The 23,706-nt window shown below is 36.7% G+C and overlaps 1 protein-coding gene across 24 annotated transcripts in view; it reads right to left on the minus strand.

Annotated features, from left to right (window-relative positions):
- Window positions 1-23,706, minus strand: part of EDIL3 (EGF like and discoidin domains 3) — a 1,139,470-nt gene that overhangs the window by 344,687 nt on the left and 771,077 nt on the right. The gene's annotated exons all lie outside the window — the stretch shown is intronic.

Here is a 23,706-nt window from a genome sequence, read left to right on the forward strand (position 1 = left end):
CCAATGGCCCAATGAGGACGCGCCTCAGGACCTAAAAGTTGTTATTACCAACTCCTTCTATGTGAAAGTATGAAGAGAAGTGTTAATCTCTCCTAGCCAAAGACTTCAGACAGCATGCGGTGTGGTCAATTCGCCACCCTGAGAACTTCAGAATAATTGGGCCACAGTGAGGAGCAGCAGACACTGCAGAGAAAATGTTCAGAGAATTACAAAGTCTTCTCTATTCTATCAGTCTTCTACATGAAGTTCGATTCTTGTGCTAGATTTGCAGGATGGCATTTATTTGAACACAGTTAATCATGTGCAATACATAAAATATAATTATCTACACATGTGGTTAGCATGTTTACTATTCTCTGCCATTAGACCAGGAGTTTCATGAGGGCTAGGATGTGCCTCTTTTGCTCACTCTTATAAATACAGTTTTTAGACTAGTACCTATAACACTGCAAGGCTCAAATATTTGTCAAGAGAAAGAAAGAAATGATGAATAAATACTTAATTCAGTCTTCCGTGTTACTCAGTAAAATTTAGCTACTTCATTATGTTATATTAGTAGACTTACCAAAGACAAAGCCTTAAATGTCATCTATATTTTAGTTAGATAAAGTTATACATGCATGTGTGTGTGCTCATTCACTTCATTCATGTCCAAATCTTTGTGAACCAATGGACTGTAGCCTGTCAGGCTCCTCTGTCCATGGGGATTCTCCAGGCAAGAATGCTGAAGTGGGTTGCCATGCCTTCCTCCAAGGGATTTCCTGACCCAGGGATCGAACCAGCATCTCTTATTGTCTCTAGCATTGGCAGGCAGGTTCTTTACCACTAGCATCACCTGGGAAGCCCCAAAGTTATATGAAATTATATATAATAATTTGTATCATTAAATATAGTCATATAAATCAGATTTTCTTTCTTGGGGCAGGAGAGAAAAGGAAGAATAACTGAAAATACAATGATGTAATAACCATTTGATCATCTCATGAAAATACAAATCTGTGATTTTAAATTAAAAAGCACAAAACTACAGCTTATTAATTTAATAGATTCATTAAAATAGAAACACAAAATTCACTCTCTAAAGTTTCGTAGTAATAGAGTTCACATGAGTTTTATAAGCTACTTATACAGTGAATCATGTTAACAGCAATTAGCAATGCATTTATGATTTCTCAGTATAGAAAGAGGTACAAATGGGGAAAATAATAAAGAATGACTGAAAGCTTTGGTTTCATTTTTTTCCTGCTGAGTAAAAAAACAACATGTAATTTACAAAGTAATCCCAGAATACTGAGTAGCAGGAAGTAGGTAGACTATATTCATATCCCAGATAGTATTAAAGTGATTTTGGGGGCATAATTAGGACATATTTTGCTACTTAAAGGAATCACTAAAAAGATCTTTAGGCTAGGTGATTTGACATTATAAAAGCCTATAATTCAATATTTCATGTATCTATACAACTGTCCTCAAATATCCTCTGTTTATTCAATGTGCCCTCCCTCATATTCGAATTCATCTCATCACTGTAGACTGAATGCAAATCTTACCACCCTCAATTCTTTAGTATTTATTTCAGTTTTCAGACTTGGTTGCTTCCTTAAATCTCCCATTAGCTTTTAAACTATAGCCTAAAGCCAGTTCTATTCAAAATGGCAATAGTATTTTTCAGTCTTGGTCCTGAGCTGAGCATTTTCCATGATCCTTCTTTCGAGGGGAGCAGTTATGTTTTAATTTTGTACAGTGCACATAATTAGTACTAAACATATATTTCTAGAAAGCTATCCAGTTTTAGAGATGAGAAAATGAAGTCCAATTAGTGCCTGGGAGTCATGTAAAAAGCACATCGGAAATTAAACCTACGGTAGCTTAAGTAAATTCATGAACCAATAGAATAAACTTGTGAAGAATAAAGCAGATCTGGAGTTAATATAAATGATTGGTCACATTTATTAACTTCCAATAAAATTAATTCATAATTGTTTGAACATTTAATACAGGAGAGGGGGGAATAGGCCTGGAAAGAAGAATGCTATTTAATGTGACAGGAAAGTCATGCAGGTGAGGTCACTTGCTTATCATATGTGAATTTCAGATGGTGACAGCATCTATATTGTTCTGTTTCACAGCAACTGACAGAAGGGAGCTAATATCACCAGGCTCATGTTCTATGGATTTCTGCTTTATTTATGTGTGGGCAACTGCTCACTTCAACCTCAATTCACTCCTATAATTCTGGACAAATGAGCTTAGCTAAAAAGTAAATCTGTTAAAATCAAAAGAACCAAAAAAGTAATGGATAAGTCAGCAAGACTGGGGCAAATCTCACAGAAACAACCACTTAAGGAAACCACAGAATCATTGCTCATAAAATATTAATGTCAGAAGAGATTTTGTGATTAAGGAGTTGGCAAAAAGAAAAATTGTTATAAAGGGTTAAGATTTGCAAAATAAGATAGAAATGTATTTATTAAATTATCTAAATTATCAACTAAAAACTCAACATAAACTGCACTTTAAAGTAAAAATAATGAAATATCAGATTATATATATAAATATATGTCAGTTCAGTTTAGTTGCTCAGTCGTATCCGACTCCTGCAACCCCATGAACCGCAGCATGCCAGGCCTCCCTGTCCATCACCTACTCCCGGAGTTTACCCAAACTCATGTCCATTGAGTTGATGATGCCATCCAACCATCTCATCCTCTGTCATCCCCTTCTCCTCCTGCCTTCAATCTTTCCCAGCATCAGGGTCTTTTCAAATGAATCAGCTCTTGTAATTATGATTAACTATTTATATCATAAGTAAAAAGAGGATTAGGTAATAATATGATATTTAACTTGCTTTCATTAACATATTGCACAATCTTTTCTATGACAATATAATCAATGAATATGGACAGTAGTATTTTATTTTATGGATAAATCATGGTTTATTTAACTGAGTCCCCACTGAATGAGGGACTTCTGAGGTGGCACTAGTGGTAAAGAATCTGCCTTTCAATGTAGGAGATTCAAGAGACATGGGTTCAATCCCTGGGTTGGAAAGGTAACTCTCTCCAGTATTCTGGCCTGGAAAATTCTATGGAAAGAGGAGCCTGGCGGGCTATTGTCCATGGGGCCACAGAGAGTCAGGCATGACTGAGCAGCTAAACACATATACACAGCACTAGTGAATGAGATTTGGATGGATTTACGGTTTTTCTCTTAGAAATACTATTTCAGTGAATAGTCAGACTCCATTTGAATGGTGGTAGAACCATAAAACAAAAATCAGTTCAGTTCAGTCGCTCAGTCGTGTTCGACCCTTTGTGACCCCATGGACTGCAGCACACCAGGCCTCCCTGTCCATCACCAACTCCCGGAGCTTACCCAAACTCATGTCCATTGAGTCGGTGATGCCATCCAACCACCTCATCCTCTGTTATTCCCTTCTCTTCCTGCCCTCAATCTTTCCCAGCATCAGGGTCTTTTCAAATGAGTCAGTTCTTCAAAGAGTCAAAGAACTGACTGACTTTGGCCATCAGGTGGCCAAAGTATTGGAGTTTCAGCTTCAACATCAGTCTTTCCAATGAACACTCAGGACTGATCTCCTTTAGGATGGACTGGTTGGATCTCCTTGCAGTCCAAGGGACTCTCAAGAGTCTTCTCCGACACCACAGTTCAAAAGCATTGATTTTTTGGCTCTCGGCTTTCTGAGCAAAATAAATGAGCAAATAATTTCATTAAATAAATAGCCCATAAGCTTAACCACAATATAAATTATTAACTTCTTGTAAATAAGGCTTTTAAAGGAGCCTCTTTTATGCTGTCAGCCTATATTTAGTAACATGCTTCTTAAAAATACTGGACAATATTATATTTGTATTTGTAACTTCTTCCCATGAAAGTTAGTCCCTTGCATTCGAGTTACTATTAATGGAGATCAAGTAAAAGTTGAAGTGACCTATGCCCAAACAGCACAAGACACAGGCAAAGAAATGCCTTGTGCTCTGGGCTTGAGCAAATGAAGCTGTGGAGGAGTAAATGTCCCTGACCATCACCATCACCTTAATTGGAGTATGTAGGGCTGTATACTGAATATAATATCCTTACACTAAATAATATAAAATGTCAATGTTTAATAAACTTAATGGTTACTGAAATCAGAAAATTACCTTATTACAAAATATTGGCACATAATATGTGTGTGTGTGTGTGTGTGTACACAAGCAAGTACTTACTGTGTTATGGTTATGTCAAACATGACATTTATACCACTAATGAAATTTGAGAAGCCTTTTTAGTAAAATATCATTCCTTTTTCACTACTCGTAAAGAGGAATTCAGAAATTTTATGATGGCTTTGAAATGACAGGCTCCCAAAATACAGATCCACACATCTGGCTTAATTAGAATATCTCTGAAACTCAAAAGATGAAGGGAAAAAAAACAGTGGAAGGTGTCACTTGAAAAGAGCTGAGCTATCTCTGGTGGATCTACCTGTTTCTCTTTGGTCAAGGGGAATTATTTTTTCATGTAGTTTGAACTCATCCCAAGGACACTAACTAGAAAAGATAAGCACAGTCTCTGCTTGCCTATACAGAACTCGATTAATCTAATGTGCCACTGACTTACTCAACAGTGAGTTAATGACTGCTATAGAGAATGTTTTTCCTGCCTGTTAAAATAGAAGCTAAAATTAAATGTTTTCTCTTCAGACTCGTTGGGACCTTCTTTAAAAGAAAATAGTCAGTGTGTCCACATTTCTTCTTTAAAAGAAAATAGTCAGTGTGTTAATCAAATGACATTGACAATGTAATTTCCCTGTCTTCAAAACTTGGCTCCCTGGGCTGAATTTTTCCTTAATTGGAATGTCTTTAAGGAGCTCAACTGATAAAAAAGTGGACAGGTCTAACTTTGAGACAATGAAAATGAATAAAGAGACAGGTATATTCAGGGGGAGCCCAAGCCCCATTCCTGTTATCTTTGAGGTTATTTTCAAGTTGTGAATGCACACTATTAACTTCTACTTTTCCGAATTACCAAGAAACAGTCTAGGAAACAGCCTGTTCAGATAACAGGATGTAAAGAACTTCACATAAATAAAAGTTTAAATCCAAACCAAAATTAAAGATCATTTAGTCTAACTTGCTAACCAAAAATCTAAAGGTTGCTTCAAAACTTCTAGTGGCAGGGAACTCTAAACTCACAAAGAAACATGTCACATCACTCTCCCAAAGATAGCATCTGGGAAACAAAGGAATAATGGATCTTTCTTTGACGTACCAGCCATTCAAATATTTGAAGACTATATAATTCTCTTAACTGCGACAAACATTTCCACTTAATTTCATAATCATAACATACAACCTGGCTATCCTTTTTTGTTAACTATTTCTTGATAAATTCAAATGTGTCAAGGTCTTCCAAAATGTAGCAACAAAAAAGAAATCTTACAGCAACAAGAATTGATGTTCAGGTGAGATCTAACGAGCACAAAATGCAATGGCATTATTACCTGAGTTCTTTAGGCTGAAAGAAGAATTGACTGAAAGAATTAACTTCCATTCCCTCCTTTCTCCTGGGCTTCCCTGATAGCTCAGGTGGTAAAGAATCCACGTGCAATGCAGGAGACCCCGGTTCAATTCCTGGATCGGGAAGATTCGCTGGAGAAGGGATAGGCTACCCACTCCAGTATTCTTGGGCTTCCTTTGTGGGTTAGCTGGTAAAGAATCCACCTGCAATGTGGGAGACGTGGGTTTGATCCCTGGGTGGGTTGCAAAGATCCTCTGGAGAAGGGAAAGGCTACCCACTCGAGTATTCTGGCCTGGAGAATTCCATGGATTGTATAGTCTATGGGGTCGCAAAAAGTTGGACACAATTGAGCGACTTTCACTTCACTTCACTTCCCTCCTTCCTCCAGCCCCATCTTTTAGACCAATAGCTAGAATGCTGAAGACAGCTAACCATATCTCCTTCCTATCAGAGGGCAAGCTTGAGCAGCAAAAAGAGAAAGGAGGAAATCATGAGGTGACTGTCAAGAGAGAATAGACTGGCTTGCAAGCAATGCTCAAAGTACATTATAAAAAGGAAAATTTGCAAAACTTTAAAACCAAGCAAAGCCTTAAAGACATTTTTCCAATCTTTTACTTTCTCTCCAGCAAAAATATGTAGCTTGCATATATTTCATATGTAGTTGATGAAGTTCACAGACAAGAAAAACAAACATTTTCTGCATTGAAGCAGTTTCCTTAGTGACCAGGACTAGGTGTTCATCCAGGTGGATATAAATATTTTGTGGTTTCTCATGGGATTTTCCACATGTCAACTGACATTTTTAGTCATAGAAGGGTCTCCTGAAAACTATTTTTGAACCTTTATGCTTGTTTTTTTCAGCAATTATTTCTGGTTAGAAATTCTAGGCTAGAAATTAGCACTGATTTCAGTCATTAAGCCACACTGAGCCTCTTCCAAATCAACTACCTATTACACTAAGTCTTATTGAAAACAATCACAACAGTTAATGAATTTGAAAAAGAGATTTATCTTGGAGGCAGAAAAAAAACGTAATGGAGAAAAACAGTACACTTTAATCCTCAAAAAAAAAAAAAAAGCCTAAGGTACTACTTAAAAATTATCACAAGTTTTGTTAAGAGTTTTGTAACTGTTTTGTTTTTGTGTTTGTATGCTTCAATTATATTATGAAAAGAGATTACAGAATCATGTTCCTGGGATAATATTGTTAATAACGCTGAACTCTATATTATGGAAATAGTTCAAGAGGATTAACTAAAAGCCCTATACAGCATAGATCCAAACCACTATCCTGTCTGGCTCGTCATCATCTCTACAAACCCCAAATAATTTAGACAAGCACTACCGCTAATTCTTCCAGAAGGTTCCCAAGTTTCTAATTTTTGTGCTTTTTATCACCTGGGAGAGACTGCCAGGCTATAGTCCATGGAGTCACAAAGAGTCAGACGTGACTTAGTGACTAAACAACAAATTTTGCTTGAAATGTGTCTACCAAATAATTTTACTGGTGAAATGCACTTCCATCCCATCCCATCTCAAAAGCCTTCGCACCCATCAAATTTGATCCCTGGGACTGGAACTAACCTTTCCTCCTCCTGATACCCACAGCATTTTTTTCTCCTCTTAGGATAATTATTTTCTGCATTGTGTAATGACTATTGATGTGTGTGTTTTGTAGTCTTTCCCAAATGCATCTCAGAGTCAAGTTCTTTATCTTGGGGGCATAGACAAAGAAGAGAGTGTGCCCTGGGGTGAGGAACAGCTTTCCAGAGATGCTCAGTAATAATCATTAAAAGGAAGATTCTAGTTTTCTTTCTGCTCTGTGATTCTATCTTTATGCAAAGCCACAGAGAGCTTATTGTTGATGTATCACATCTAAGAACCTAATATTAATATGTTGTCATAAATTCTAACTTCATATTTATTATGCCTTTACAGGATTGCCATTTTGCAATCATATAAAAAAACAAATTCATAAGTTATTTGCTGTAAGCATAAGGAAAGTTCTATTCCGGAAAGGCCAATTCCTAATTATGCAAACATTACTTACATTACTCATAATTTTCAAATAATAAAACATAGGGTTCTCTTTTTTCACATAATAAGTGAGGTGATTTGTCAAATTATACACTGAGGAAAAGAAAATTTTGAAAAATTAAAAGCTGACAGCTAAATTGCCCCCAGTTTGCATACTGAAGCACAAGCAGAAAAAATCCTGACATAAAAATCATAGGTCAGGATTTACTGGACATTTCAACAATGTTATTAATGACTGAAATGATAGAAGAATATTCAGGGACTTCAAAGTTTGATTTCTGCATGTAATGTTTGAATTGTCTATAAGGTTTAATTATATTTATTTACTTATTTTTATAACTCCTACATAGATTTATTATAAATCAGGAACAATCCTAAGAACCTTACATATATAAATCACTTAATTTGAACAAAACCTCTTTGAAGTTGATACTAGTTATTACCCAGATTTTACAGATAAGGAATAAAGCCATCAAGAGGTTAATCAACTTGGTCAAAGTAACAGAGACAGTAAGTAGAAGAGTCAGAATTTGAATTCAGTCTGGCTGATCTCTTGATCAAAATATCATGATATAATTCTTCAGAGAATGTGTTTCTACAGAATTCCAAGAGCATGATCAGCATGAAAACACTGTAATTACAGGTTTTACTATTATTCTTATTGCTATTGTACCTCCAGGTTCTCTCATTGCTGCCTCTTGAGAAATCTGTATGCAGGTCAGGAACCAACAGTTAGAACTGGACATGGAACAACAGACTGGTTCCAAATAGGAAAAGGAGTATGTCAAGGTGGTATATTGTCACCCTGCTTATTTACCTTATATGCAGAGTACATCATGAGAAACGCTGGGCTGGATGAAGCACAAGCTGGAATCAAGATTTCTGGGAGAAACATCAATAATCTCAGGTATGCAGATGACACCACCCTTATGGCAGCAAGTGAAGAAGAACTAAAGACCTCTTGATGAAAGTGAAAGAGGAGAGTGAAAAAGTTGGCTTAAAGCTCAACATTCAGAAAACTAAGATCGTGGCATCCGGTCCCATCACTTCATGGCAAATAGATGGGGAAAAAGTGGAAACAGTGACAGGCTTTATTTTTTGGGCTCCAAAATCACTGCAGATGGTGACTGCAGCCATGAAATTAAAAGACGCTTACTCCTTGGAAGAAAAGTTTCAACCAACCTAGACAGCATATCAAAAAGCAGAGACACTACTTTGCCAACAAAGGTCCGTCTAGTCAAGGCTATAATTTTTCCAGTAGTCATGTATAGATGAGAGAGTTGGACTATAAAGAAAGTTGAGCACCAAAGAATTGATGCTTTTGAACTGTGGTGTTGGAGAAGACTCTTGAGAGTCCCTTGGACTGCAAGGAGATCCAACCAGTCCATCCTAAAGGAGATCAGTCCTGGGTGTTCATTGGAAGGACTGGTATTGAAGCTGAAGCTCCAATACTTTGGCCACCTGATGTGAAGAGCTGACTCATCTGAAAAGACCCTGATGCTGGGAAAGATTGAAGGCGAGAGGAGAAGGGGACGACAGAGGATGAGATGGTTGGATGGCATCACCAACTCAATGGACATGAGTTTGAGTCAACTCCGGGAGTGGGTGATGAACAGGGAGGCCTGGCATGCAGTCCATGGGATCTCAAAGAGTCCGACATGACTGAGCGACTGAAATGAACTGATCCATCAGCATATGTGTAATAGGTACACTTTAATTTTGATACAAACACTGGATTGTGGAAACAGGCTGGGACAATATTTCAGCTTTACCACTTGCATCTGTGTTTGTGCAGGAATCTGTGACCTTGGTATAGTCATTGTGTTTATCTCAGAACCCCTTTCCCATTGAACACTGAGATTAGTATTAGCTCAACCGTTTATTTCAATATTATTGCAAGAGTAATACATAGATTACCTTTTTAATGGATAGAGTACTCTAAAAGCACTATTAAAGGGGAAAAGGGTGAAAGAAAAGAATGTCCTTGGCATTATGGTGATTGGTAAACTGCTTAAATGCCCAACTTCAACATTTAATACATGGCCTGATACCCAGAATGATTATGAGGCAAGCCTTACAACAGAAATTTTAAATCAGCAAACCATTGTGGAGATAATATAGCTCAACCTCCATAGCTGAATAATTAATCGAAGCTGACAAAGGTCTGAGCGTGTTCTGTGATGAACCTTGATTTATCCCATTTACACCATTTATGCCATTCAGTCAATTCCATTGACGGAAATAGAGATGAGTTGACATAAACATATGTCTTGTTGAAAATATTTAGTAGCTACTGTGCTGATGAGTAGCAGTAATGAGTTCTATATTCAATTGCTGTCTATGATTTGGATGAAGCATTTGGGGATCTGATTTCTCGATTAAAATGTTACCAGGCAAAGACACTGTGGGGATTTACCAACGGGCTATGCAAAGAAGGTGCTAATTCTTACTTAAATTTTGCTATATTTTCCAAAGATTAGTACTTAAGAAAACACCCTTATCTGCGGTTATTTTACTGAGGAACTAAAATTGTGTCCTCCCTACTTTATTTTAAAAGCTTTGACAAAAATAACAGTAAATACTGATTATTGTCCATTTTAAATCATAGTTTAGTGAATTTTATACTTTCAGAGGGAAAAATTAAATATATTCTGAAAAGGATTTGGCTCAATTCTCTCTCATTATATGACTCATTTAAAAACTAAGTGTTGTCACTATACTTCAAATATGGATTTCAGAATTTGCTTTCACATAAATACTTTGATATATGTTGAACAATAAATTTTCCATGAGTACAAAGTTGTCTTGATGTGTCACCTAGTTTTCCTATGGCTTCAAGAACTGTGGCCAAATAAGCCTTCAAACACAGTGACATCTACTTGAAGCTCCCTGAGAAAAGATTCATGCCTTCTATTTCATTGTAGTAACCATTATGCTTTACCCTAGCAATTCCTTGGAACAAAAAGTATGATTCTAGCACATAGCAGGTGCCAATATTTGTTGATCAATCTAATTCACTAATATTAAATACCACTATTTGAACCAGAGAGTTCAAATAGTTTTAAAGAAATATCAACCTATTAAAATACAGATTTCAATGAACCCTTAATGCTTCATCGCTTTCTCTTCATTCTACCTTCTAGGTAACTAATGCTAAGTGGGAAGAGGAGAGCAAATGCTCCATCATTCGTCTCACAGACTTTCACTTTCCACTAGAAACATACTAATCTTTCCCCTACTTTGTACCTTTATTGAACCGTCTTAGGTTCTCCTTCCCTAGTCATTCTAAGGCTGTTCCATACTCTAGATGCTCTAGAGCCATTTTTAAGATTTCTTTGATAAAATGCCTCCCCTTCTCTCCTTGGTCTTACTTTTAGAGAATAGCCTTTTCCTCACAGTTTGTTTTTTTTTGCCAATCTAACTGAATTGGTAAATTTCATTATTTTATATGAATATTTATAGTCTGCCCTTTTTAAGGACAAACTATTTAAAAAAGGACTAAAAAAAAAAGTCCTTTTAAAATGATTTATGGCCTTATTTAACTGCTTAAGTAAAAAACAGAAGGGGATGTAGCCTTCGTGTGTGTGTGTGTGTTAGTCACCCAGTCGTGTCCAACTCTTTGCAACCCCATGGACAGTAGCTGCCAGGCTCCTCTGTCCATGGAATTCTCCAGGCAACCCACTGGAGTGGGTTGCCATTTCCTATCCGAGTAGCCTTCATATGGTACTTTAAAAATATATTTGATAGGACAACAATCTCTTCTTTTACTAAGTATATTTTTCTCCTCCAATTATACAAATAACTCCAAATCCACATTACTATGATTTAGAAAATCTAAGCCCATTAAGCTTTCTTTTCACGAAAAAACCCATCCTGGTAACTGTTTACCTGCCCTATATAATACTCATGATGGTAAAGTTCTCAAATAACTCTTATCCCAACCATTTACTTTTAAGAATTTAGTCTAAGGAGACAATGGTGAACATACACACACATATACACAATTTAGTTAGAAGAATATTTACCAAAATGTTGATAACAGAAGAAATTTATATGGAACTTATATGTCCAAAAATAGGGGCTGGCTGAATAAAATGAAAGTAGATGATGGAGTGTTAGCCGGATATTTTAATGTCAGGAAAGAATTTTTAATGAAATGGAAAGATATTAATTTCATATCTTTAGTGAAAAAGAGTGATCAAAGAATATTCTAGACAATTTTGTATAAAGATGTCAATTTAAATTGCTATCACTCTTTGTATCACTGTAATAAGGTGTTCTAGGTGGCTCAGTGGTAAAGAATCTGCCTACCAATGCAAGATACACAGGAGGCGTGCGTTCAGTTCCCAGTTTGGGAAGATCTCCTGGATTAGGAAATAGCAACCCACTCCAGCATTCTTGCCTGGGAAATCCTATAGACAGAGGAGCCTGGCGGGCTACAATTCAAGGGGTAAGAAAAGAGTCAGACACTACTTAGTTACTAAACAACAAATCCCAAGATAAAAGCTGTTCACTTTTCTTCCTGTTAATGGCATTCAGCAACTCAACCTAAAGATAATTACATTTTCATTTTCTTGTTTCTATTGTAATTATAAGAAGAACATTTTACTTTTTTAGCAACATATCAATTTCCTTGAAATAACAGAATTTTAACACCTTGTCACAGTTGGTTAATGGCAATATTATTTTTTAATGATTTGCTTTGTTTGGGATACCATGGGTTGATGAGTACTTAATTTAACTAAAAGGAAACAAACAGTAACAGCAACTGTTAAAATCAAGCAATAGATTGATGGTGAAAATCACTGAAGAAGATAAAACAAGTAACAATATGCTGGCATGTATGATCACTCACTCAGTCCTGTCCAACTCTTTGCAACCCCAGGGACTGTAACCTGCCAGACCCCTGTCCATGGGATTTCTCAGGCAAGAATACTGAAGTGGGTGGCCACTTTCTCCTCCAGGGCATCTTCCTGACCCAGGGATTGAATCTGTATCTCCCGAGTCTCCTGTATTGGCATGCAGATTCTTTACCACTGAGACACCTGTAACAGCACTGGTTAAGTCCAAGAAACGGAATAGAAGGTTTTAAAGATTGTTGGACATATTTTAACTACTTTATAAGTCATTCTCAAGTTTCCTATACATCTCTTTTCAATTAAATTGGAAGAGAATTTTTTTCCAGAGGTTAATGCTAAATTTGTCATTTAGCCTATCACTTAAAAATAGTAATTTTCATAAATATGGAGAATTGTACATATTGGTAGTGCCACAAATCCATCTGAAATCTGAATAAAAGGAAAAATTAATGTCACTTCAAATTTTCATGCTTCTAATTTCTTCAATGTATTTTCCTAGAATAAACAGAAAATAATCAAGCTTTGCCTTTTAAAGAATTTTGTACGTTTTCCTCCCTTATAAAAACAGAGGACTGTTTTGATAAAAATTAGTGATATAATTTTTTTGTATTCATAGCTTCTAACATGAAAATAAATATCCAGAAACATATCTACATGCTTACCAACTTTTTGCTGTAGTCCATGGGGTCACAAAGAGTCAAGACACGACTGAGCGACTGAACTGAACTGAACCAACTTTTTGTACTGCTCATAAAAAAGTTAGAAGATCAAATAAAAAAATAGCAAACTAACACTTCAAGGTAAATTGTAGAACTGGCTCTAAATTCTTTTTGCATCCTCGCCTTTGCAGTGCTGTGCTGGGCTTAGTCACTCAGTCATGTCTGGCTCTTTGCAACCCCATGGACTACAGCCTGCCAGGCTCCTCTGTCCATGGGATTCTCCAGGCAAGAATACTGGGGGGGGGGGGGTGGCGGGGGGGGAGGTGTTGCCATGCCCTCCTCCAGGGGATCTTCCCAACCCAGGGACTGAACCCAGGTCTCTTGCATTGAAGGTGGATTCTTTACCATCTGAGCCATCAGGGAAGACCTAACCTAGAAGTATGAAGTGGAAAATCCTCCCAACAAAACTATGCTTAGCTAATGTGACCCAGGCTGAGATTTGATAAGTGATTGTAATTGGGATTTGATCGTTCTCACTGCTTTTGGGACCTTTCCATGACCACTGTGTAATGAAGCTTGAACTGTCAAAGACACACCAACCCATCCAAGCCATCTTCTTCCACTAGGCAATACCTGTTAACCAGGACACCACTTATACAACTCACAGAATTGTGAGATGAATTGTTACTGTTTAAACCCACTAAATTTGGGATTTTTTAAGCAGAAATAGCTTAATGATACACATCTATCACTTTATTCATGAGATATTTATTTCTAACTAATGGGAAGGGTATACTTAGGGGAAAAAAAAAGAGACTGGTTTAAATGGTATATATCAAGAAAAAGAATTTATACATGATCTTTTCTTAAAAATAAAAGCCTTACCACACATTGACACTCATCTTTTGGCTGGGCAAGAGAGGATTTCTGTATTTGATATTTTCTGAAGTTCTTTGATGTTATATTGATATATATGTTTTCTGAAGTTAGTATATAATTGGGTTTGGAATTGCAAGTTAACAAACTCTCATCATTATAATTAACAGTAAACACGATCAATTTTAAAATTAATAAGCTGGTTTATAAGCTATGTTATAGAACTTTATATGTATATATAACAAAATTATTTTTCTATAATATATGCAAAATAAATGGCAAAACATTTCCCTTAAATTATTAATTCTGTCATCTTAACTGTAAAATTGTTTGTATGAATACATACTTAACCATTTTTATTATCAGAAAAGTAACTAAACATAACTCTGAAAATAAATCCCTTTGACTCTCACTGACTGAGAAATTTCTAAGCTATCATGCATGGCTAGCAGCTTTTGAGAAAAGATTTTAGTGTATGCAGAAAAGCTCTCATTATGATAATTTCAAGAAATATGGATTCAATCATGAATTATCCTTCCTTAATCCAAGAAGTAATCTTAAGGGGAAAAACTGATAACTACTCATAATTTCATGTAATATATGAATAATTTAACTGAAATTTACCAAATCTCTCATTTGGTAACCAAAGCTCAGAAATCTAAAAATAGCCTCACTCTACCCAAGAGATCTACTTAAAGCTTGTTAATATTCTGATATTGCACGATCACTAACAAGAAGTCTTTTAGACAGAGTCAGTCAGTCTTTGCTACACTATTCGAAATTCTGACACTGATCACCTTCTAAAAGATAAATATGAATGTGGCTATGCTTGGAGCAAGATGTGCCGTGGAAATTGGTAGTTTTTTCTTTTAAATTTTTATGGAATACTTTGTGTTTGGGAGGCAAATGTAGCTAATTTCTCATAATAAAATGCAAGCAGAAGGACAGATTAGCAGTGAGGGCCACAAATTTAAAAGAGATCGGAGGGCCACAAATTTAAAAGAACCTGAATTCATGTTAGAAAACAGATACCGACTACCAAAGGGAAATAAATTTTGATGGAGTACTACAGAAGAGGACAGAAGACATAATAGAATAAAGCATCTTGATGTTTATTGTTTTTTTTCTAAATGAGAAAATCTGACCAGAAGCCAGTAAAATGACAGAGAGAATAAAGAGGAAGAACAAGAAATGAAATGATATGCTAACTTTGTTACCCTGAACAGAACAGGGTAACTTTGTTACCCTGAACTCTCAGGAACACAGGTACTTTGAATTCTAAAAGTAATGATAGATTCTACATTACTACCAAATTCCAACATTTACATCCTTTGTTTACTACCAAATTCCAACATTTACATCCTTTGTTTTCAGACTGATAGCTTTAATAAGTTAAATGTATGCTAAATATTATTGACATACCTACATAGGTCATTCAATATAGTTTATTCTTAGTAAAATACAAGCTTAGGTTGTATATCCTATTTCTGAATCATAAAGCCATCACAGTTCCACCTTAAAAGAAAACCCCTCTTCACCTAAATTTCTCTTTAGTTACTGTCCTCCCTCTCCCATCCATATGCAATGAGGGCATCAGCTTCTCTCTCTGTTCAAACATCAACCTCTCAATCTTTCCTAGTAGTCTGACCAAAATATATATCTACGCTTATTCCAACTCACACTTGTCTTTATTTTTTAATAGAGTTTACCATGGTAAGTGTAGTGATTTACCGTCTAGTCCCCCTTTAGACTAGAAGATTTGTCTTTTTTTAAAGGTTATATTCTCACTGCCTGGAAGAGAGTCTAGCATATAGTATACGCTCAATAAATATTTGATGGCTGGACAAATAATTGAATAAATTGATGAATGTTTAATATAGTTATTTTCTAAAATTAAGGACTACTTTTTAGGGTAGTTTTAGGTTCACAGAAAAACAGAGGAAGGTACAGAGATTTCCCATATAGTCTCTGACCCCACACATGCATAAGACCCCCCATTATCACCACTCCCCACCGAAGTGGTACATTTGCTACAACTGATTAACCTACATTTAACCATCATAGCAGTCCATGGGGTCGCAGAGATGGACACGACTGAGTGACTGAACTGAACTAAACCCATCATAATCATCCAAATTCTACAGGTTACATTAGAGTTCACACCTGGTGTTGTACATTACATGGGTTTGGACAAATGTATAATAACATGTATCTAACATGTACTACAATATCATACAGATTATTTTTATAACCTAAAATCTTCTTTACTCTTTCTATTCATCCCTATCACCCCTCCCCAGCATCCACTGATGTTTTAACTGTGTCCAGTTTTGGCTTTCCCAGAAGGCCATATACTTGGATTCATATAATATGTAGCCTTTCAGTCTGGTTCTTTCACTTAGTCATATGCATTTAAGGATCCTCCATGTCTTTTCATGATTTCATAGCTCATTTTTTAAAGACCTGAATGATATTTCCATATTTTAAAACATATCTAGGAATACAGGGGAACTTCCTCAACTTGATAAAGAATATCTATAAAAAACTTACAATACCAGCATACTTAATGATGAAAACCTCAAAGCTTTCCCACTAAGATCAGAAATGCTTTTTAAAATATTTACCGTACTTTATCTATTCACCTACCAAAGGACATCTTGGTTGCTTCCAAGTTTTGGCAAATATGGATAAGATTGCTTTAAGTATCTGTGTGCAAGTTCATGTGGACTTAAGTTTTCAACTTTTTTTTGGCAAATACCAAGGAACATGATAGCTGGATCATACGGTAAGAGTATATTTTGTTTTGTAAAAAAACTGCCAAACTATTTTCCAAAGTGTCTGTAACATTTTGCATTCTCATCAGTAATGAATGAAAGTTTCTACTGCTCTATCTGCTTTCCAGCATGTAGTATTCCAGCATTTAGTATTGTCAGTGTTTTAGATTTTGGTTATTCTGATAGGTGTGCAGCAGTATCTCATTGTTTTAATTTGCATTTCCTTGACAACACATGATGTGGAATATCTTTTCATATGCTTATCTGTCTTCTATATATCTTCTTTCTTCCCAATCTTTGTACTTCCTTTACTTGTCTTACAGTATTTGATAGCACTTTTAGTACAATATTAAAACAGGGTGATGATGCAGGTCATCCTTGCCTTGTTTCTGATCTTAGTGGGAAAGCTTTGAATTTCTCAACATTAAGTATGATGGTAACTTGTAGGGTTTTTTTATAGATATTCTTTATCAGGTTGAGGACTAGCTACTTTATATAAAAAAATTTCTTCTAAATCTTCCATGTGCCACAATTGATTCCAGCAAAATTGATCTTGGCAAGCCCATCCATAAGTCACAGGTAATCAATGTAAATGTTTGCCTTGATCAACTTCTCCACAGTATTTGGGCATTGCTGATCACTCGTTCCTGTCTGCTCTTAACTCTGACAGCACAACCCTTTCCTGGTTTATCTTCTGTCTCCCTAATCACTCTCTTTCAGGCTTCTTCATAGATTTTACTTTCTCTTCCTATTGCTTAATTCTTGGTCCTCTCATTTCACAAGCTGTTCTACTTCTGGACAGATTCATACACTCCCTGAGCTTAAATAACTATCTGGATAATTGTGACTTCCAAACCTGTTCCTGCTGTCTTTACTAATACCTAGCAGATTCCTCCAATTCAGTAAATGAAATATTCATTTCTGCCTTCCAATCCCTTGTATTCTTAACATTCACTGTCTCAGTAAATGGCACCAAGTTGCTCAGGCATCAGAAATTTGAGCTGTTTCTTCTTTATTCCTCCCTTTACGCAAACCCCTTTTATTCAATAACCCCATAAGTCATGAATAATTATATATTGCATCCTTTAAATACTTTAATACTTTAATTGAATACTTTAAATACTTAATACTTACTCTCTTCTTTCCATCCTGTTCCTGACCCAGGCTAAGATCATCAAGTCTGACCTGGTTTCTGCTGTAGCCTACAAACTGTCTCCTAACTTAATCTGCTATGATTTTTTTTGTCCATATTGCAATCTTCTAAAACCACAAATCCTCTCCGTTACTCTTAAAACGAAGTCCAAATTCCTTTGAACATCACTCAACACAGCAGAATCTGCCACCATCATCATTGCCAGACTCATTAATGGCCATCAGTTAATGGAATTATGACATCTCTTATCTCCTGGCTTCAAAAAATTATTTCCTCTATCTGGAATACTTCTAGCTTTCTGCCTGGTGGATTAAAATTATTCTTTGGAAATATGTCAAAAAACTATTTTTTTTTTCAGGTAGGCATGCATTCTCTGACACCAGCTTTAAAGAGGACACCTGCTTTATATTCTCATGGCCCCATCTAGTTCTCCAATCACAAAGTCCATCATATTTATTTACTTATTTATTTATCTGATTTCCAAGCTAAACAGCAATTCCTGTAAGTTTTGTTTACCAATGCATCTCTGCCATTAGGTAACTACTACTTAGTCAGTGCTTAGTAAATATTTGTTTAAGAATAAGTGAAAGCTAACATTTTATTTTTTTGAAGTCAATCACATTGTCCCCCTTGATTACATTAATATACTATGTAATTGATTTGTAAAATTTATATTTGTTACTAATTCACCAAGTTATTCTGAAAGCATAGAGTGGAGAATTATACCAAAGAATTCGGATGCTTTAATAAGTCCCAAGATTTCCATATATGAATACTAGAGTATTCACTAGCAATAGAAATTTTTCTATGAAGTAAATGTGTCAGCATTTGGCTCAAAACTCCACAGTGCCATCCAGGAATGTGAGTAGGTAACTGTGAAGTAATTTGGGGTTTAACCACACGGTGGTCTGTCTACTAGTCCGTGGAGAGGGTGGCAGTGTCCAGTGAACATCTGTGCAAACACTGGGAAACCTGGCTGAAGTCAAGTCAGAGGATGCTAACTGGGCTTTTTTTTCCCTTTCCTTTGCTCATAGGGATGCTTTCCTATTGTCTTTTGCGGAGATCAGAAGTGAGTTTTCATAACTCTTAAGAGGCTGAGAATATTGTGTGTAGGTGTGTCTGTATAAAGGATATGTGTGTGGGGAGAGGGGCAGAAAAAGAGACGGGAAGTGACAGAGATAAAATAATGATACTGGAGTACACAGCTAGATCAAGAATTAAGTCCAAAGAAAAGCAATGCTGTCTAGTAAGTGAAATCCACAAATCTGAATAAGTTAATTTCTCTAACTTCCACAGGGAGTATAGAAATGTAAGTGATGTGAGGATTTGACGTGAGGATTGATTGCAAACAGGGTAAAGTGTTTTGTGCTTCTCTGACACTACATGCTTTGAGAGGCAGGAGTGAAAGTACAAAAATGGATGAGGCTCTCTTTGAAAAAGTAGCATCAAGAAATTAGGTGTGAGGTAAAATCAAAATGCAATTTTTATCAAAATGCAATTTTTATCTCTTAGAGATACCAAGGGAACATTTCATGCCAAGAGGGGCTCAATAAAGAACAGAAATGGTATGGGCCTAACAGAAGCAGAAGATATTAAGAATAGGTGGCAGAATACACAGTAGAATTGCACAAAAAAGATCTTCACGACCCAGACAATCACGATGGTGTGATCACTCACCTAGAGCCAGACATCCTGGAATGTGAAGTCAACTGGGCCTTAGGAAGCATCACTACAAACAAAGCTAGTGGAGGTGATGGAATTCCAGTTGAGCTATTTCAAATCCTGAAAGATGATGCTGTGAAAGTGCCGCACTGAATATGCCAGGAAATATGGAAAACTCAGCAGTGGCCACAGGACTGGAAAAGGTCAGTTTTCATTCCAATCCCAAAGAAAGGCAATGCCAAAGAATGCTCAAACTACCGCACAACTGCACTCATCTCACATGCTAGTAAAGTAATGCTTAAAATTCTCCAAGCCAGGCTTCAGCAATACGTGAACCGTGAACTTCCAGATGTTCAAGCTGGTTTTAGAAAAGGCAGAGGAAAGAGAGATCAAATTGCCAACATCCACTGGATCATCGAAAAAGCAAGCGAGTACCAGATAAACATCTATTTCTGCTTTATTGACTATGCCAAAGCCTTTGACTGTGTGGATCACAATAAACTGTGGAAAATTCTGAAAGAGATGGGAATACCAGACCACCTGACCTGCCTCTTGAGAAACCTGTATGCAGGTCAGGAAGCAACAGTTAGAACTGGAAATGGAACAGACTGGTTCCAAATAGGAAAAGGAGTATGTCAAGACTGTATATTGTCACCCTGCTTATTTAACTTATAGGCAGCATACATCATGAGAACACTGGGCTGGAGGAAGCAGAAGATGGAATCAAGGTTGCTGGGAGAAATATCAATAACCTCAGATATGCAGATGACACAATCCTTATGGCAGAAATTGAAGAACTAAAGAGCTTCTTGATTAAAGTGAAAGTGGAGAGTGAAAAAGTTGGCTTAAAGCTCAACATTCAGAAAACTAAGATCATGGCATCCAGTCCCATCACTTCACGGCAGATAGATGGGGAAACAGTGGAAACAGTGGCTGACTTTATTTTTCTGGGCTCCAAAATCACTGCAGATGGTGATTGCAGCCATGAAATTAAAAGACGCTTACTCCTTGGAAGGAAAGTTATGACCAACCTAGATAGCATATTAAAAAGCAGAGACATTACTTTGCCAGCAAAGGTCCATCTAGTCAAGGCTATTGTTTTTCCAGTGGTCATGTATGGATGTGAGAGTTGGACGGTGAAGAAAGCTGAGTGCCGAAGAATTGATGCTTTTGAACTGTGGTGTTGGAGAAGACTCTTGAGAGTCCCTTGGACTGCAAGGAGTTCCAACCAGTCCAACCAAAAGGAAATAAGTCCTGAATATTCATTGGAAGGACTGATGTTGAAGCTGAAACTCCACTTTGGTCACCTGATGGGAAGAGCTGACTCATTTGAAAAGACCTTGATGCTGGGGAAGACTGAGGGCAGGAGGAGAAGGGGACGACAGAAGATGAGATGGCTGGATGGCAACACCGACTCGATGGACATGGGTTTGGGTGGACTCAGGGAGTTGGTGATGGACAGGGAGGCCTGGCATGCTGCGGTTCATGGGGTTGCAAAGAGTTGGACACGAATGAGCGACTGAACTGAACTGAACTGAGAGTAGCATACGTTTGAAATCTCCACACTGAATATCCTGCAATAAAGTATATTTTTGATTGTAGAATAAAGAGTAATAATAATGTTTATACTTAGATCAAAGCACATGTTTTTTAAGCCAATATAAACCAGATTATTTTCCAGTCATTGCAAATTTAATTCAATTTAGAACTTCATATAATCACAAAATGTATATGGTTCAAAAGGCTAACAGAAAGCTTAGACATCTCCATCTTTGGGAGAATTAATGTAAAAATACAGCAGAGGTGACAGTTCAAATCATTTGTCTTTTAAGACAGCACATTAAAATACCTAGAGCTTTTGAGGGCTTTTTTTTTTGATAAAATTCTAGTATACTCTGTTTTTCTGCATCAGCACTACCCAACATCAGGGAAACAACAGTAATGGCCCAAAAATGTTCCAGAGAAGTAGTAGATTTTTTAAATTAAAAAGGCAAGGTGGTCTTTAATTATCTGCTGCTGCTGCTGCTGCTAAGTCGCTTCAGTCATGTCTGACTCTGTGCGACCCCATAGACAGCAGCCCACCAGGCTCCTCCGTCCATGGGATTTTCCAGGCAAGAGTACTGGAGTGGGTTGCCATTGCCTTCTCTGCTGTAATGATCTAATATTCATATATTTTGTACCAATTGTTGCTGTTTAGTTGCTCAATTGTGTCAACTCTTTGCAACTCCATGGGCTGTAGCCCACCAGTCTCCACTGTCCTTTGGATTTTCCAGGCAAGAATACTGGAGTGGATTGCCATTTCCTTCTCTCGGGGATCCTCACAACCCATGTCTCCTGCATTGGCAGGCGGATTCTTTACCACTGAGCCACAAAGGAAACCCAATAGTTAGTTTTAAAGTCATGAAAAAAATAAGGTAGGCTGGATATTAAAGATATTCCTATTAACTATTTTTAGTCAATAAATACTTAGTATTCCCTGATTATATGCAAGAGTTAAGAAAGAGGTGGAAGAAATGTGGTGGCTTCCCAAATAGCACAGTGGTACAGAATCTGCCTGCAATGCAGGAGCTGCAAGAGACACGGGTTCAAATCCCTGGGTTGGAAAGATCCCCTGGAATAGGAATGGCAACCCACTCCAGGCTTGTTGCTTGGAAAATTCAGTGGACAAAGAAGCTTGGCAGGCTACAGCCCCCAGTGTTGCAAAGAGCTGGACACGACTGAACGACTGAGTACATACACATATAGACGAAATCTGAGGTGCTTTAGTAAAAGAGAATAATGACTCTAAGTAAATTTTAATTATATAAGCATTTGATTTTTCAAAGTCTCATTGAACTATGAGGAATACGGCAGTATGTTCAGTTTTTAAACTACTGTAGACTATAGTATCATTCTGATAAAATGACAAATATTGTTTAAAAATATGGCCCAAAGTATTCAAGTATTTATTTCAAAATTCTATAAAGATACATATCCATATAGTCAAAGCTCTGGTTGTCCAGTGTCATGTACAGATGTGAGAGTTGGACCATAAAGAAGGCAGAGAACCAAAGAACTGATGCCTTCATATTGTGATGCTGGAGAAGACTCTTGAGAATTCCCTGGACAGCAAGGAGAGGAAACCAATTAATACCAAAGGAAATCAACCCGGGATATTCATTGGAAGTGTTGATGCTGAAACTGAAGCTTCAATGCTTTGGCCACCTGATGCAAAGAGCTGACTCATTGAAAAGACCCTGATGCTGGGAAAGGTTGAGGGCAAAAGGAGAAGGGGGTGACAGAGGATGAGATGGTTGGATGGCATCACTGACTCAATGGACATGAGTTTGAGCAAACTCCTGTAGGTACTCAAGGACAGGGAAGCTTGGCGTGCTGCTGTCAATGGGACTGCAAAGAGTCAGACACGGTTTAGCAACTGCACAACTGGCTTCTTCATTATTAAAACACACTTGCCTTTTTGATTCCAGATTTGACTTCTGTAAAGTAGCAACCAAAACATTATATACTATAAATCTCAGGCACTGCTGATTTGGGGTCAGTGGACTCAAAATATAACACTAAATTTTAATTCTATTCATATATTTCTGTTAGGAATACTGATGACTCTAATTTTTCTCAGAGATATAGACTTTTGAGAGGAAAGATTCCTCATATTAAACTCTGAAACTCACTGTACATATTTGGAGACTTGTCAAAGTAGTTAAAAGTTTTATTTCTATAACACTGCATCAAATCCTCTAAACTAGCAGCAAGTTAGTAAAAGCTTTAAAAGAGAATAGTCTTTGAAATGAATCAAATGAGCATAGTATCTGCCAGCAATAACATAATTAACTTTTTCAAATATACTACATTCTTACCAATGTAACATAAAAAGTACAAGTGAGATACATTCGTACTTTATAAAGTAAAGCACACTAAAATGCAATAGGTAATGGCCAAAAATGGCTAGTTAGTGGTTTTATTTAATTATTCTTTCATTCATTCAACCAACAGTTATTGGGTTCCTATTGCACATTAACTAGGTCAGGTGCATTAGATACAATGATGAGTAACTCACACTGATCCTTTACTATAGACACAATTACTTCTCTTCTTCAAAATTGTTTTTGAAATGCTATGAAAACTTCTGAGTTCCAAAGTTTATGCTGGTTGACTGAACTTTAATC

Source organism: Giraffa tippelskirchi, chromosome 6, assembly GCF_054371585.1.
Source record: "Giraffa tippelskirchi isolate mGirTip1 chromosome 6, T2T-mGirTip1v1.2.pri, whole genome shotgun sequence".
NCBI classification, from domain to species: domain Eukaryota; kingdom Metazoa; phylum Chordata; class Mammalia; order Artiodactyla; family Giraffidae; genus Giraffa; species Giraffa tippelskirchi.